The following is an 11,169-nucleotide window of genomic DNA, read 5'->3' as shown; positions in this document are numbered from 1 at the left end:
TCCCAAATATGTGCAAAGCCTCCTTGACAAAAGTAAGATCCGGAGTGGTAGGTCTAACAAATAATACCACATCATCCGCGTATATGGAAAGTCTTTGCATGGGTGTGCAACCCGGCATCTTGCTCAAGACTCCACTCTCCTGTGCTCTCGTGACAAGCGATGTGAGGACATCCATGGCAATAAAAAAAAGCAACGGCGAGGCCGGATCTCCTTGCCGAAGCCCTTGAGCATGAGTAAATTTAGGCCCCGCATGTCCATTGACCACCACGCGTGAGCTGGCCGTAGAGAGCAAGATCGCAATCCAGGACAACCAAGTGTCCGAAAATCCCTTGGCACGAAGAACCTCGGATAAAAATGGCCAAGACAAGGTGTCGAACGCGCGCGAGATATCCAACTTGAGTAGAACACCTTTTGCTCTTCGGCGGTGTAGGGATCTAGCCACCTGTCTTACGAGCAAGAAATTGTCGTGTAGATTTCTCCCCTTAATGAATGCCGATTGGTTGGCGTGAACGAGCTCATTCATACGCGGCCGCAACCGATTTGCGAGTAACTTGGAGCCGATCTTGGGCAAGCTATGAACCAAACTGATGGGACAGAAATCTCCAACCCGACGTGCACCGGCCTTCTTAGGGATAAGAGTAATCAGGGCTTGGTTGAGTCTTCCGAAGCCGCGGCCATTACCAACAAAGAGATGGTGTATGGCGGCCAGCAAGTCTCCTTTGATGGTGCTCCAAGCCTTCTGGAAAAAGAGGCCAATAAACCCATCCGGGCCCGGTGCGCGATCCGCTAGCATGTCCTTGATCGTGGCCCAAACCTCCTCCTCCGTGAAATAAGCATCCTGATCCAGCAAGTCCACCGGCTGGATCCCTAGAAACTCTAGATCAATGGTGTTCTCGTGCCCTCTTGCCGAGCCTAGCAAGTTTTTGTAAGTTTGGAAAAAGATTCCCTCCTTGCCGTGCTGATCCGTGATAAGGTTGCCGTCGTGCAATATCGCCGGTATAATTTTTTTTTGTTTTTCTACCATTTGCCACGAGGTGAAACAGCTTGGTACTAGCATCTCCTTCCTGGAGCCATCGAATTCGTGACCTTTGCCTCGCGATGGTGTGTTCGAGAGAGGCAAGGCCGAGCACTACAAGCTTAAGCATTCGGCGCAGCCAAATCTCCCCAGCCGAAAGCAAGCGTCGTTCCTGAGCCACGTCAAGCTAGAAGATAATCCAGATAGCCATTGCGATCTGCAACTTGACGTTTCCAACCTTCCTTTGTCCCCAAGCTGTTAAATACCGAGCCGCATTTCTAAGCAGTGCATCAAGTCTTTTGAAAGGATCATGAATCCGAGGGTCACACACCCAAGCCTCCTTGACCGCATCGTCAAAACCCTCCAGCCTCGTCTAGAACACCTCGAATCTGAAACGTCATTGCGGGTGCAGATTCTCGTTCAAGGCAAGATGCAAAGGGCAGTGGTCCGATGCCGAAGTTGACATCGCTTGGAGCAGGCAGTCCGGATAGTCAATCTCCCAATCCACCGAAACCAGCGCCTTGTCTATTTTGGTGAGGGTAGGGACTTCCCTTTCATTGCTCCAAGTAAAAGCGCGTCCATGCAAGTATAGCTCCTTAAGCCCATTGCCATCCACAAATTGACGGAATTTGCGCATCATTCTTCTGTCCAGGTGCGAGTTTTTTCATTAATCCCGCACAAAATGCCTTGATATTGGCCACCGCAATCTGCTCTTTGGGTGGTAGCGGAACATCACAGGCACCATTTGGTACGTGCATGTGGACGTCTACATCCATGCAAGCAGTAGTACCCACATCCGCTGGCTCAATCATGCAGTCCCGAGCGCCTCGGTCGCCAATCTCCACTTGCCCGTTGGCTCCATCAGTAGGTCCCATTGTGCGCTCCTCTGCATGCAGGGTAGTGGGGGGCAGCAGCTCGTAGACCGGGGCCCATCCCGGGGCCGTCTCGTGCGGCTCGCCCACCGGGCCGGCCACTTGACCTGTCCCCACCTCATTCTGCGCCCCCACCAGCTCCGCATCTCCAGACAAGGGGTCCACCACGGCAGCCGGAGCAGGAGCTTCAGCATTGGCTGGCCCAGTCTCCACACCTGGAAGCAAAATGTGATCCTCTGCAATCCCACGACTCTGTCCCAGAATCGCATTGGCCTGCCCGCCTTCCATACTCGTGCACTGCTCGCGAGGAACATCAATCCCCATGCTCTGTCCCAGCCCAGCATCTGTGGGCCTCTCCAGCTGGTCGGAGGCACCAATCACAGAATCCTCCACCCCATCCACAACCAAATCCCCAGTCTTTTCCTGCATGCCACTCCGGGACTGTCCTTGCGTACCAGTGAGCGACCGGTCTTGCGCAAAAGGTGGCGACCGCGCGGTCTCCGGCACCACCAACGCCTGGCGCACGGCAACAACTTCAGGAATCTCAGCGGCCGAGCGCATGTGATCCGCAGCGGCCGGGGATCCTCCATGGTGGGCCGGCACCTTCTCCTCCGCAGCCACCCTGATGCGCACCGGCGTCTGGACTGGGGGATCAGCCGCCGCCGGTGAGGGAAACACCAGCCTTGACGCCATAGTAACTCGAGGACACGCCACGCCCATCGGAGGAAGACGTTAGTCGGACGGCCCCACACGTCCCAGCAGAGCCAGTCGATACGACCTTCCGGCGACATCTCGATCCGGCGCGCCGCCCCTAGCATCACGAACACCACGTGTCCAGGGGAGAACACGCCAATCACCACTTCCCGAGTAGCTGCCAGAATCATCTGGCAAGCCACTTTGCCCGCTTCCATCTGAGCTAGGTGGCCGCAGCCAACCTTCTGGCCCGGCATGCTCTCTGACTCTGCCAATGTGTATCAAAGTCTTGTGCTCCAGCAGTTGCCGAGAAGTTGGCCGGCGAGCCGCAGGGTTGTACTCCATCTCCGGTTCCGGCACCCATAGCCTCCGCGCAACTGGCACTTCATCCGGGTCAACACACCATGCCCTGAGCTTGAAGAGGGAAAGGTCCTCACGGTTCCCTGTCTCCGGCGCAAGGCTCTCCACCAGGCAGCCCGAACCCAACAGCTCAGCAGCAGTATCCCTCGTCCAGACGTGAGACGGCACGCCCTCGATCATCAGGTCGACTTGGGAGCGCATCACCTTAGTCACCGCTTGAGCTTGCCGCAGCCATGGCCTGAAGAACATCTTGAAGAACTCGTGCTCCACAAATTCTGCCGTCAGGGCCTTGTTCCTTAGGTCTGGGGTGGCGAACACCACTAAGAAATCCTCCGGGAAAAACTTGTGCACTGAAAACTTGTGTCTTGGGATATGCAACTGAGCTGCAATGGCCTCGGCCGCCTCGACTATCGACACTGCCGGCCTGGAACCACCTATGTAGGCCACCACTGCTGTCCTAAGACGTTGCTCCATATCATCCATCTCCTGCGTCCGTGAGATGACACAGACGCCTTCCATGGCCGCCGGCAACGCGGCCGTCGCAGGCAACGCCAGCCAGGCCCCCACAGGTACGATGTCGACCGGGACTAACGAGGGCCTCCCCTGAGGAGCGACCTGCCGAGTCCCCGGCGACAGCCTGCGCGCGGTCCCTGCTGACAGCTGCTGCAGACCAGTCTGTGCTACCTTGGCCATGGCCTCCCGCCGGAGTTCCTCCTCCGGCCTTGGGCTCCGGGGACGCGAACAATCAGACGAGATGTGCCCCTCCAGACCACAACGAAAGCAGAGCGGCAGAAAGGTGCAATCTGCCCTGCGGTGTCCTTCCCTGAAACACTTGAAGCAAAGACCGAAAAGATCCGGCGGGACTTCGCGCCGCTCCTGAGAAGATGCCGGTGAGCGCAACCTCGGGCGAGTCTCCGCCGCGAGCTGCCTTTGCCGGAGCTCCCACTTCCGGCGGCGCCAGAGCGCCTTGCGGGAAGGGCCCGACCGTCTCCAAGGATCCGCCACGGCAGCGCCCGCGGCCGGATCTGCGACCGCCCGGTCGGCGTGGGGAGGCGTGCCCGCAGAGGAAGAACCCGCAGATCCCGGTGACTCGGAGAGACCGAGGCCGGACACCACCGGCTGCAGGCGGGAGGAGACCGAGCCATGGCTGCCCGGGCTGCGGGAGCCGGAAGCCATGGCAGGAAGAGGCTGGGCACCGGGAACCGGAGCGGTTGCCGGCGCGAGGGGTGGACGCCGGGGCCGGAGTGGCCGCCGGCGGGAGCGGGGAGGGGAAAGGGGAGAGCGGAGAATCGTCAGAGGGGAGCGGGGACACGCCTCCGCCGTCCTTGTCATGGTACCCGTTTCGTGCTTCATGCCAAAGGCGGCGTGATGGTTCCTGGCATTTAGCTTGCGGCGAACCGGGATGGACGACGCGTCACTGTCTAGATCCCGATGTGACCACAGGCCTACCCGCATGGGCCACGCCGTGTAAATTCCGATTCGGATCGGGCAGGAGTAGGGCGACGACGGGTGCCCCTGCCTGCCTGCCTGCCTGCTCGATTGTGCTCGGTTCGCGCCCGGGCGTCTACGGGGAACGCGAACAAGCACAAGCACGGCATGCGAGTACCCGAAAGATGATGGGCCAAGAAAGATCCGATGGGATCGGGAACTGTGGAGGCCAAGCACCGAATCCGCGAACTGGCTTATTTTATGCCGCCGGCGCCGGCCTCGGGTGATACATTCAGTAGAGCATGTAAACAAAGGAACCACGGCGAAAGAACCCAAAGAAAGCGAGCATCTACAGCGTACGCAATGTGGCTGCCGCGAATAAACAAGTGCGTGCGTGCGTGGGTGCGGCCACGGAGATCGGGAACGGGACACGGACTCCCGGGTGCCGACGCATGCGGCAGAGCGTGGCGCGAAGCGGATCGGAAGAGCCGGCCGGTCCCGCGGCGCCGCTGCAATCTGCGCGTCGGTCAGACTCGCGGCGCGCGCGCGTGCATGCACATACGGCGAGCTAGCGTGGGCATGTACAACGTCCTACGTGGAACGCCGGCCGGTGCGTGGTCGCGTGGCAGCCGTCCATGTCGGACCTGCGCGCGGGACCAGCCAGCCATCCGCCACCCACCTACCGGGACTACAGTAGTCCATATGATGGGTCGTTGATGTGCACAGTTCATCATCAGTTAGTATCTGTGATCATGCTCAATGATGTTCTACTACGCTGGGACGACTTGGACGTGTGATGAGGACGGGATATCCGCCAATCAAGATGCATGGATCGGCCACGTTGTGCAGCCGGGAGTCGGGTGCGATGGACGAGTTCGTACAACACGTGTGGCTCGGGACACCAGGTGGACGGACGAGTCAGCCCTGCGTGCATGCGACCTGGCTCGCCCCCGCCCCAGCGCCGCGCCGCCTGTGCGTGCGGCCGTGTGTCGCGTGTCGGTGCCGGATCCAAGGCAGGGGCCCATCTAGCAACACTGTGCCCGACTGCTACGCACAGGATCTGCTTGCTATCAGTATCAGGTCCATTGTCTATGCATCCCGGCAGCACTGCTGCAGCATGGCGGATTTGGCAAATCTCGAGGAAGTTTCATCGCAGCCGCCGGCCGGCGGCATCTCGGAGCATGTCGATCGATCCTATAGGACCACCAACCGAACCCGCCGCGCCTTTAGGCCATCTCCACCGCGCGCCCCCATCCTGTCTGGCCCTGTTTGTTTGGGATAAAAAGAACAAACAAGACGGTTCAGCGCGTGACGGCCCGAATCCATCTTATCCGTTTTGTGTCCGGACCGACCCATTTCGAGCACAAACTTACGCTGGGTTTGGGCCGCGGCGGACATCAAACGGACGCGCGCCTCGTCCGCGTCGGGGCCACGTGGCAGGCGGCCACCTACCTTCCACCCATCCACATCAATGCGCACGAGCGCGCGGTCCCACCTGTCATCCGCACATCGAAAGGTCGTCGTCCTTCTTTAAGTGGGAAGCATGGACCGGTCGTCGTCCACACTGCCCCACGCCATCCCGTGGCCTTTTCGAAACCCGACAGCGCCGAACCCTAGCCCTCCATTGTCCTCGAGCTCGCCGGCCGGCCACCTCACCATGGGGTTCTGGAACCGCAAGGGGAAGCACGCCCGTGAGGCCGGCTCCTCCTCAGGGCGCCGCCGCGGCTTCGTGAAGAAGAAGGAGCCAGCGTCTCCGCCGCGCTCCTCCCGTCGAGCCCCCGCGCCGGCCCCCTTCACCATCAACCCTAGACCCGCCGGCGAGCGCGACCGGCAGTACCTCGCGGTGGACGTGTGCCGGCGATACTGGGATACGAGGACGCCGGTCCCGTGGAGCGACGTCCACCTCCCCAACGGCTGGCACCTCAGCGCCGACCGGGTCCCGATCCCGCCGGTGCCGGCGAGCGGCCGCGTGCGCCGTGACGGGATCGAGCGTCGTCGCCGCCTCCTTCCCGACGACCTGTACTACAACGACAGAGCTCCGCCCTTCAAAAGGTTCGGAAAATCCATCAAACACAACAGTCAGTTGATCATACACAAACACACCAGACGTTGAAACCTAACACGAATTGTCAGTTTTCGTTTAGGTGGAGGTGGTGACACTACACAAGGCCGCCAAATGACGACCAAAGTACTCGGCAATGATTTATCGTAGGACTGCCACATGCATGCATCAAGGGCACACTTATCGTTCTTGCTGGTAGCGGTACGGTGGTGTTTCCTGTTCCGAGGAAGAGACAAGCGCTGCCACCATGGCATGGACCCTCCCGGAAATGCGCTCCATGCAACGCAAACACCACTGGCCTGGCCTGATTACTCGATCGATCGATCGGATCCCCATTCAATTCCATCCCATTAAGTCATTAACTGTGCTCACCCGTGACCGATCGATCGATCGACCTCAAGTATATTCCCCGTGACAAGTTAATCTTTGTGCCCATGAAATAAATCCCCGCAAAAAAAGAAGAACGTAATGAAAAGGGTTGATGATGCGTGCATCAAGATTGTCAAAAGAAGGAAGAAAAACAAGGATACGGACGATGAGAGGGACACGAGACACCAAACCTTCACTTTAGAATCATCGTGTCCGTGGAAATTGTGTCGGCAATGATTCGATCACAGTTCTAGTCGATTAAGCGAGCACGCCTGCAACTTGTTTTGTTTATTTATAACTTAATCATCACATCAGAAACTAACAAAGATTAGGTACAAGGTAACCATCGTTCTGCATGGGCGGATGGATGCATCCTAGTTAGTTAGGGCAGTGGTACTGTCCATTTAGGTCCGATATTCCGAGGACTACGTACGCAGCTTAGCGACTCAACCCAATAAGCATACCAGGGCTGGTTGATTGAAATTGCATGGTCATGCATATACTTGTACTCCTACTAATGGCATTTACAACCGGGCTTGGCAAATCCGGTCCCTCAAACGTCCGACGGGTCCGGGTGCGTCCGTGAACACTGACCGGACACCTCTCAAATAATGTAATCCACATCCAAACACCTCAATTACCATATTTCGAATCCATACAACCTCATGCAACTACATCGATGCACACACATCGTCCGGCTACTCCATCACTACTAACTAACATGCCATCGGGCTACCAAAATTTGGCATGTTTGGCTATGGTGGAGTTCATCCAGGGTTGTCCTTGCCCTTCCCGGCGCCCTTGCCGTCCTTCTCGCGGAAGTACCGGTCAAAGATGCAGTACAGATCAAGTCGGATCTGCTCGTCGCCAAAGTTGTCCTCGTCGTCGCTGTCCTCCTCCTCCTTCGGTGGCAGTCCGGCCATGGCACAGACCGCCTACACTCGGGCGAGGGCGCACGTGTTCCTCCACTGTCGTTTCTTCACAATGCAGGCGTGAATGGCTTCCTCCTCTGTAGCTACCCGCGTCGCCACATCAGCCGCCTCCGCTGCTGCCATTTTCGCCGCAACACGGGCTTCGGCAGCCCTTATCCTCTCCTTCCCACGGCAGGCCGCCCGTTCCCGGTGGGACTCATAGTCTGCCCGGCCGGTGATGGGGAAGGAGAGGTGTTCCGGCTGTCGGGACCGCGAGGATCCAGCACCAGAGGACCCGAGCGCCCGATGACCGACGCTATGGCGTCGCGGCGGACGGACCCGTCCGTCGGCCGGGCGTTGTCCTCCGGGTGCGGCAAACTGCCATTGCCTCCTCCATCCCGCACGGGGTGACACCCCATTCTTCGGATCCGGACTGGTCAGAATCCGATCCGCTGCCTGTCATGGTAGAGAAAGACCGGAAACCACCGGAAGTGAGCTTGGGTGACGGAAGGGAGTGGGGTGAGGTGGCTAGGATTTGCTCCGGCGAGCGGATGGTTATGAATACAAGTGGGGTCGGGTGGGCCAGTATGGGTCCGAGTCCAACGTGACGGGCGTGCCCGGGCACCCCGTATCCACCCCATATTTGGACTGGATATGAGGGGTATCGGTCAGCCCGGGCGTTTGAGGCCCGTTTGAGGTGTCCGTCTGGATCAAAAAAACGTGACCGGTTAGTGACCGAACGGACCGCCCAGATGTATGAGACGGGTTTGAGGTTCCCGGTATCGGTTTCATCTGCAGTTGGGAGTGACTGCTTTGCTAATCTATCCTTTGTTGTAGATGCTCTGATCTTTCGAGCATTCGTGGGATCTCGTTCTCATCTAGCATATACAAATGCGAGTTGACTCGGATCCTATCGATGTCACCGGTCCATTGATCAACAAATTCATGCCGATCTGTGCATGTCAAGGTATAATCATGTCGTCGGTACACATGCTTGCTCCCTAATCTTGTCAGTACTATTTGATTACATTATTCCTAGCTAGCTAGAGCGACACTGCCAACCAGTACTACTCCTCCTAATTAATTACTCCAGCAATCAGCAAACGACGATGCTAGTAGTACTGAATGTGGTGCTCAGAAAGCAGCTGGGCATGAGCACAACGCACATGTACGACGGATTTAATTAGTTGTTTAAATTCTTAGCCGGACAATGACGATGACGCGGCTGGCGGCGGCACAATCTTGGTGAGGCCGCCGGCCAGGAGAGGAGAGTGGTGCTGGTGGTGCAGCTAGTGGGCTTTTTCGATCTCGGCGGAAAGGTATGACCTTTTTACCGGAGCCGGTGGAGGCAGGCAGAGAATTTTGGCACTTGTGAAAATCATGGTACCCTAAAAAAAATGGTTCCACCTGTCTGGAAATGGCGAGCACCACCAATGTCGCATGTCTTTTGATGAAAGTCCGTTATGGCTAGTAGAACGAACAGACGTAAAAGTAGAGTCTCCAAGTGCAGGTGATCTGTCAAATGACTTTTGTTTCCATGGCGGGCCAAAAGCCGAGGCTTTGATTCTTTTCTTTTTCTCACAAAGCTACTTACATTAGTTGTACAGGTTGAGCCCATGCCCGTTTACCATTGGGTGAAAGAAATCTCCACAGTAGGTCGATGGATAGTTTTTGCGCTCCAACAATTCACTGATACACCATGAGGAAAAACAAACTTGTCTCTCTTCATACGGTCACGGATCTCCGAGCGAGCGAGAGGGACGTTGGTTCCCATCAGCTTCGTAGCTATGCTCGGTGGACAAAATTACTGTTGTGACCTAAAAGGCTAACAAAATCCCTATTTAACCTCGTTTAAAAAAAATTGATTTTGACCTCTTTGGGTGACGCCAACATCCCTGGCGTCTGGGTTGCGAACCAGACGCCAGGAACCCTGACGTCTGGCCCCTGGCCCGCACTGCCTGCCTGCCCGTTGATCTGTTGACGTGGCAAAGGGGCCAGACGCCAAGGACCCTGGCGTCTGGCCCTGGTAAGTGGATAACACCACGCGCGGGCCCATCCCACCCATCCCCAACCTCTCCCTGCGGCGGCTGAAGGCAAGAAACAGAGGGGCTTCTCTCCTTCGCCCCTCTTCTCCCTCACACCAAATCCTCCCTTGATCTACTCCATCCTCCATCTAAATTTGTGGATCTGAGGCCCCCAAGCATTCTTGAGGTATTCTCCCCATCCCCTCCAATTTATTTGGGTTGAGTCCTCTTCTTTATGATGCATTATTCAACACTAGGTGATGTTAGATGAGTAGATGGTTTCTTTGTTTTAGGAAATTGTTTGTAGTTGATAGATGATTTGGTAGGCAGTAGATGATGTGTAGTTGAACATGTAGGCAAAATCAATTCCGTTTTGTGCATATTTGTCCATAGGAAATTTTTTTGAACTAAGAGGGGTGATGAATACATGATTTTTGTATGTAAAATAGACTTGTTTGATAATTTGGTTTGATAGATGATGTGTGTATGTGGTATAACAATACAGTTGAATTTAAATATGATGTCTCTATGTGTAGATAATCCTATTGTTGGCATACTTTAGTTGCAAAAGACATGGTGAAATTTGGTACTCTAGATGATATGTATTTGCATATGTGACACCATATTATTTGACAAATTTATTTGCTTGAGATGATGTTGGTATGTTTAAGAAGAATTATGTGTGCATATGAAGAAGAAAAAAATGATGTGGTTATGTTTGAGAAGAATGGTGTGTTCATATGGCATAACTTGGAGAAAAAAATTGTATTGTTTGATATTGTTCATGTATTCATAGATGTTTGTGATTTGTTTTGTAGGATGGCGGATGGTGATGGACCTTGGTATGACGGATTAATCGATGAGTGGGATAAGGAGCATCGTGCTCGTGCCATTGAGAACGGACATGTAAGAAGCAAGACTTATCAATTTTCGTTGTTTCTCATTTGTGTTCTTCTATTGATTAAAACATCACTTTATTTGCAGCTTGTAGTTGCTATGCGCATGAGGGACATCCGGCTGATGACTTTACTTACGACCCGCGGTACGAGCCTTACATTCGGAGATTGGGTCTTCTCCCATTCATGTTGCAGTTTAAGCGACGCGCTCCGCCGGTGAACCACGCGGCGTTGACCGCACTTGTGGATCGTTGGAGGCTGGAGACTCACTCGTTCCACCTTCCATTTGGGGAGATGACGATGACCCTTGAGGACATGGCTATGATAAGCGGCCTTCCTATCAACGGACAAGTTGTTACCGGTCGTGTCAGTGCCGTTAATTGGCGAGAACGGACTGGCATTTTAATTGGTGTTCAGCCCGACGCCCCTGAGGAAGGCAAGGCCGATACTGCGAGAGTGAGGCATTCTTGGCTAAAAGCGGTTAGAGGAAACACCAATCCGTGTTCTCAGGGTGCTAATGACGTGGTTGTGCAGCAGTA

General features: G+C 55.5%; 1 pseudogene; it reads right to left on the bottom strand.

Annotated features, from left to right (window-relative positions):
* Nucleotides 1-1,611: 1,611 nt before the first annotated feature.
* Nucleotides 1,612-4,116, bottom strand: LOC147972018 (uncharacterized; annotated as a pseudogene).
* Between the last annotated feature and the right edge of the window lie 7,053 nt (nt 4,117-11,169).

The sequence above is a fragment of the Triticum urartu genome, chromosome 5A (assembly GCF_056163025.1).
Source record: "Triticum urartu cultivar PI428250 chromosome 5A, HENAU_Tu73, whole genome shotgun sequence".
Classification (NCBI taxonomy): Eukaryota; Viridiplantae; Streptophyta; class Magnoliopsida; order Poales; family Poaceae; genus Triticum; species Triticum urartu.
The sequence above is the reverse complement of the archived record's forward strand: the minus strand, read 5'-3'. Positions and strand labels throughout refer to the sequence as shown.